The 6,000-nt window shown below is 46.0% G+C and overlaps 1 protein-coding gene across 1 annotated transcript in view; it reads left to right on the forward strand.

The window, feature by feature from the left end:
• The window catches only part of igsf9ba (immunoglobulin superfamily, member 9Ba), a 149,645-nt gene extending 148,254 nt beyond the window's left edge, over positions 1–1,391 (forward strand). Inside the window, exon 20 of the mRNA XM_063207331.1 lies at positions 1,326–1,391. The gene's annotated coding sequence lies outside the window, so the exon portion shown is untranslated. The remainder of the gene's footprint in view (positions 1–1,325) is intronic.
• Positions 1,392–6,000: the final 4,609 nt, after the last annotated feature.

Consider the following 6,000-nt stretch of genomic DNA (forward strand, 5'->3'; position numbering starts at 1 on the left):
ATCCAGCTAACCATGGCTCCACCCAGTAACACGCCACCACCACCACAGGGGCATCCCATCGATCCAAAGCAGCTCTCAGGATGGTTCCAGGTCAACCTTGCACTCCTCTACCTGAGGTGCCCTGACATAGGAGAGGGAGAGGGGTCAGGGAGGGAGGTGGCATTCAGGTCCACTAACTGTAGAGAACCATCCCCCTCCTTCCCATTTCAAAAGAAAATTGTGCATAGATTAGGCACAAGGTTGGAGCTTTCAAGCAGCACTGGCTTCCACCAGATAACCTGCATTCGTCATGAGTCTCAAATCAGAGAGTTAGGCCAGTGACATGTACTGTTCCAAAACCAGCCCAAATTATACTGACACAAAGCAGTGAGAATATTTACACTATCAGCATTGACTATTTACTGAAATGCCCTGGTACTCGTGCCAAAAATATAGGTGAGGGTTGTCACTGAAGAAGGGAACAACATTTTATTAATGGGGCCTGCAAAAGTTCAAATTTCAAGACAAAAAAAACGTCCACAGGTTAAAGAGAGATCCATGGTGTATTTTTAGCCATGTATTCTAGCCCCAAACAGAACTGCATTTGAAAGCAAACAGTAATTTGAGCGAAGTAACGTAGACCTGTATCGTGTCATTGTGACACAGGACACCAGCTCAAAATAAATGGGAAACTTGATTAGCGTGAAAGTGCAGGTCTGTGAGTGTGTGTTTTAGCGACACACACACACAAATTAGCGGGGCAAGAGCCCGGTGGGAGTGCCGAGGTTGACACCAACCATCCTGTGTGTTTTGTGACTGTTCCTCCTCCCCTTTCACCCAAAGATTACACCACCACCACCATCCTGTGTTTCCACACTATTTTCTCCACCCCAAAGACTACTACTACTTGACCCTCCCTCTGGCTGCGTCTACTGGGTGCTTTGGTCTGAAGCTCTCATACTGTGTGTGTCTGTGTGAGTAAGTGTGTGTCTGTGTGAGTGCGAGTCTGTATGCGTGCGTGTATGTGTGTGTGTGTCTCTGAGGGTGTATGTACGTACATACAGTATGTTTATATCTTTGTATGTGTGTGTATGCGTGTGTGTCTTTGTTCATGTGTGTGAGTGTTTCAGTGGCGTTGGCATGGCTCTTCTCCTCGGCTGGAGCTCAGTCAGAGAGGCCATTTCAGCTCCACCTCCCCCTCTTCCTCTGTGAGATTTTGGAGAGGCCAGCCAGCCAGCCAGTGTGTGTGTGTGTGTTTGAGTAGTCTAGAGCCCCCTCCGGTGGTGGTGAGCAGTAACGACAGGCTGGCTCTCGCCCCTCCTTCCTGTGTCTGTCTGTGTCTGCAGGAAGCCCTTAGGGGCCGAAGGCGGAACACCTGCCGGGTCTGAGGGGTACCACACACAGCTTTTCCACTCCGGCAAGACGGGCTCCAAGGAAGCCGTCAACAACAACAATAACATCACCAGACCCCGGAGGGAAACAGGTGTGGGCTACTTACGGCAACCTGAGCTAGTTGCAACTGGTGCACCCGGTCAAATTAAAAGGCTACAGATCAGAGCATACATCCAAAGAATCGTCAATTAGAGTAAGATAAGTCAAACTCGGTCCACTCAATGCAAAGGAGTGTGCTCAAGTTTGGTCTCCTAAGGGGGGCGTTGTCCGCTCCTCCTTTCTCTCTTTCTGTGGTGTCTGGTGGTGGCTTGCATAAGATGTGCGCTACCGCCATCTACCTGCACAGCGGAAAGGGAACTCGATTTATTCTCAAAGATCACCTGACATCGGATGGATCGTGGAAAAGTATGAGCTTGAAGTATCTTACTCTAATAAAAGATTCTTTCATTCATCCAATCTGGTCCGGTCCGCCCATTTGAAATGAGAGGGCAGAGGCCCTGCTGTGGCCAAACGGTAGGACACTTGTCTGCCATGCAGCCGACCCGGGTTCGATTCCCGGCCCGGGTCATTTGCAGACCCCGTCTCTCTCCCCATTCGCTTCTTGTCCACCTCTCATACTATCCTGTCATCAATAAAGTCGAAAAAAAATATCTTTAAAAAAATATGAGAGGGCGGAGTATGTGGAGGGGAAACAAGCAGCTTTGAATGAATGGCAGTGAATAGCAGCTGTTATTTGTAGAACAAAATCAACACTCATTTATCATCATTGCAATGCATCCAACAATTACACTTAGGTGATATTGTTTTCATTTTTTTTATCAATGCAAAACGAATGTGGAGGTTGTCATAGCTCAGCTGTGACTGTATGTTTTACTTGGTGATTTCTTCAGTGTGTTGTCCATAGTGATTTCCCCCAAACAAACCCTCGCAGGACAGGGATGACGTAGTGGAAATATGAGCTTGATTTGTGAGGGATATATCCCATATGTAAAGAATATGGAGAAATTACCATGGACATTCCCCAATTTCTGCAGAGGCTTACCTCCACATTTGATTTTCATCAACAAAGCAAACATCTTTTACTGTCTTGACATGTCATTTAGAGGTATTATAATGATGGTAAATTACTTTTGCCTTCAGTCAAAGTTGCTTGCTTTCCCCTCCGCATTCTCTGCTCTCTCATTTTAGGTGGGTGGACTACACGCGCTGACTGTATAGTGTCCTTGGATCCAACCCAGAGTTTCTAGTCAAATAATAATGGCTCTGCCTTATGGCATCTAGTCAGATCATAATACTCTTATGATAATTGATAATAAGGGGTTGCAGGTTCGAATCCCACCTGACCTCTCCCTACGCCTCCATCCATGACTGAAGTGCCCTTGAGCAGGGCACCTAACCCCACATTGCTCCAGGGACTGTAACCAATACCCTGAAAAATAATAACTGTAAGTCGCTTTGTATAAAAAGCGTCAGCTAAGTAATGAAATATAATAATAATAATACCTCTCAACTAATAATAGTCTCACCTCACAGCACCTTATCATGAATCATAAATTACCGGTAATCATAAAGCTTAGTACTTCATAATATAATGTACTTTGTACTCCATAATATATAATGCCAAGGGAAATACGTAAATCAGTTTCAACCCCACAGCACCAAAAAACTGAGTCAAATTACATAATGGGGTTATTTTTGGTAGCCTATGGCCAATGGCTCAAACCTTGCAAGGTGTTCGGCTCCTTTTCGACAAGGCGTTTATTTTTCTTCACAAAAATAGCTTCAAATTATTTTCTTTCACATTGAGATTTCTGGGAGGAACATGAATCTAGGAAAAAAAATAGTACCCCCCCCCCCCTGCTTACCCCCTGGCACATCTCTGTGAGCACAAAGGACGAAGTACATTCCAATGAACCCAAACACCTTCTACGTAACAAGAACATGAACACCTTACAATAGTTAAATGTGTGTGTGTGTGTGTGTGTGTGTTTTTTTTTGCTGCCTTCCAGATGTGAGCAGCTCTCAGACCCAGCAGCCGTGTGTGTCTGCGGCCCCTGCGATGGCAGCCAAACATCAGGAGGAGGAACCCGGCGTTGACACAGACGACAAGAAGAAGAAGAAGAGGAGCAGGATGATGAGTCGCCTGGCCCTGTGGGAGCGTCGGAGGGGGGGCCCCCGCCGCCAGCTCTCCTCCCTGCTGCCTCTCTCCCTGCCCCTGCCCCTGCCCTTACCCATACCCATAGCCCAGCCCCAGCCCCCAACCGAGGAGCGAAAGGCCCTACTGGCCAGCATGGATCCCCACCGACCCGACTACGGAGCCCTGCTCTAAGGCCTCGCCAGTGCCACGTCCAACCCCACCGACACAACACTACACAACAAAAGGCAACACAACACGGACTTAACTGGACACTCACACACCAGAGCGATGTATCTACGTACGTAGGTGCCCTCTGCCATCCTGGTCGCGGCGCCAAGATTCGATACGATCAGAGTTCGAAGCTGAAGTCTCAAACTACAGTATACGATGTCTGTGTGTGTGAGTGTTTGTGCGTGTGAGTGTATAAACTGGAGTTTTATTGGCAGGAACACCAGTGAGAGAGTGATCACCAGTGATAGAAGTTGTGCTATTAACCTGTGTCTGTGTGAATGTTTAGACGTGCGTTTGTGTTTGATTGTGGATTTCGGCACAGAGCTAGGGGTTCAGATACAGGATGATGTTTGACTTTAATCCAAAATGTAACAACATCATCCCACACTGCACAGTATGGGTAAACCCAAAAGACTTAAAGGGTAACTACATATTTGGGAAATGAAATAGGTGAACAATTAGCAGAAAAAACACAGACGAAAGCAGTGAGTGATGCTATAAAATTGGTAGCCCCAAAGGCTGCTATCTCAAATGTAAGCACTGAAGGATGCACACACAAGGCATAGCACTCTTAGTTGGAATGCCCCAAGAGTCTGTCATGGCTGCTGTCTATGCCAGTTTGTTCCAGCAAACATTTGACTAACACAACACATCATAGTAAACCATGCCACCAGGGCAGAGAGTCCCAGGCTAAGATGTGAGCTAGCTCCAGCTAAGGCGGTGCTAGAGCGTGCTAAAGCTATTCTAGCTCTTACTCCAGCTCTGCTAGCTCTCACTACTGCTTTGCTAGCTCTTGCCTCAGCTATGCTAGCTCCTTTCAGGGCCTAGCTCTTGTGTGGGCACAGTGTAGTGTGTATGTGTGTGTGTGTGTGGTGGTGGGGGGGCTATGTAGTCTCCACGGTAGCCCCCTCCTTCACCTCACCTCCCCCCTCCACATCACAATCCCTGTCAGCCAGCCTATCAGGTGTGTGTAATGCCGATGTCTGGCCTCACCTTCTCTGGACGTCCAGGATGTCTCAACAGCATTACTCTCAGTCTCAGATGCACTTCACTTACTGTAACAAGTGACTCCTTCTCAGTACAACTTTCTTTGGTGCGTACAAAAAACATGTCCTGCCAAAATCCAATATCTGCTGTTTTTTATAGGCCAAGGAAACCTTCTTTTGGTCGAGTGCTGGCAGTGCTGTCGAGCAGTAGGGAGGTGTACGGTACTCCCATCTGGACTGAGGCCAAGCGGAAAAGAGATGACCTGCAAGTACCAAAAAAAAAGAAAAGAAAAAAGAAAAAAAATGGCCAGGGGTAAAATGTGGCAGAGTCGGCGTGTGAAGAGAGGATTGGCGTCTTTGAAATGTTTCTATAGTGTCCCTAAAGAGAAATCTAACACAGGGTTCTTTCTGTCTACAAAATATACCTCAGAATACTGACAAATTAGGCACATACAGTATGTTTAAGTAAGTACACTGTTTCTTGTTGTGGTATACTTAATTTACGTTCAATTTAGATTTGACTTCATTGCCTTCAGAGTAGGGAGTTTGATTCTATACGAACCCATTCGATTGGACAGACTCACATCACCATGGCGATAGGATCTCAGTATGACGTTTTATTGACAGCCGTCGTCTGATTCAAAGCACAGCGTTTTGTTGGGAAAAGCCGCGAGGCCACAGGTTAGCCACGAACGACTCACACACCCCTCATATATACATTGCACACACTGCTCCCCAGTTTCTCTTGTGAACTTTTGAAGGTTTCATAGGTACAGACAGATCAAATGGTGGTCCAATGGAATTGCCGCCAGATCCTGTCATCATTTTGTTACCTTCCTTGTCTCCAGTTAGGCACCTATATGTACTCAAACACCCACAAACATATACCACATGTACAGTAAATTATTGGGCACAAAGCAGCACCATTTTTAAATGATTATATCTCCCAAATTCATGAAGCAAGTTTGCTAGCATGCAAGGAATTGTATGTATAATGGGTCTGGCATCATCGCCTTATTATTTTTCAACATTCCAGCTCACAATGCAACTGAAGATGACTGAAAAAGGCAAAAAAGGTAAAAGGGACTTTTTCACTGAGAAGGGGATGATTTATCAAAAGTGAATATCTGGTTAGTTAAGGCAACCAGAATTCTTAACCTACTTATAGGGAGGTAAGTTAACAACCGTTTTCAATGTAGCTCACTTACGGGCACAATAATATGACCACTTATCCCTCAATTGTTCACAGTTAAGATGGTCACTTTTAACACCTTA

Source organism: Engraulis encrasicolus, chromosome 9 (genome assembly GCF_034702125.1).
Source record: "Engraulis encrasicolus isolate BLACKSEA-1 chromosome 9, IST_EnEncr_1.0, whole genome shotgun sequence".
NCBI classification, from domain to species: domain Eukaryota; kingdom Metazoa; phylum Chordata; class Actinopteri; order Clupeiformes; family Engraulidae; genus Engraulis; species Engraulis encrasicolus.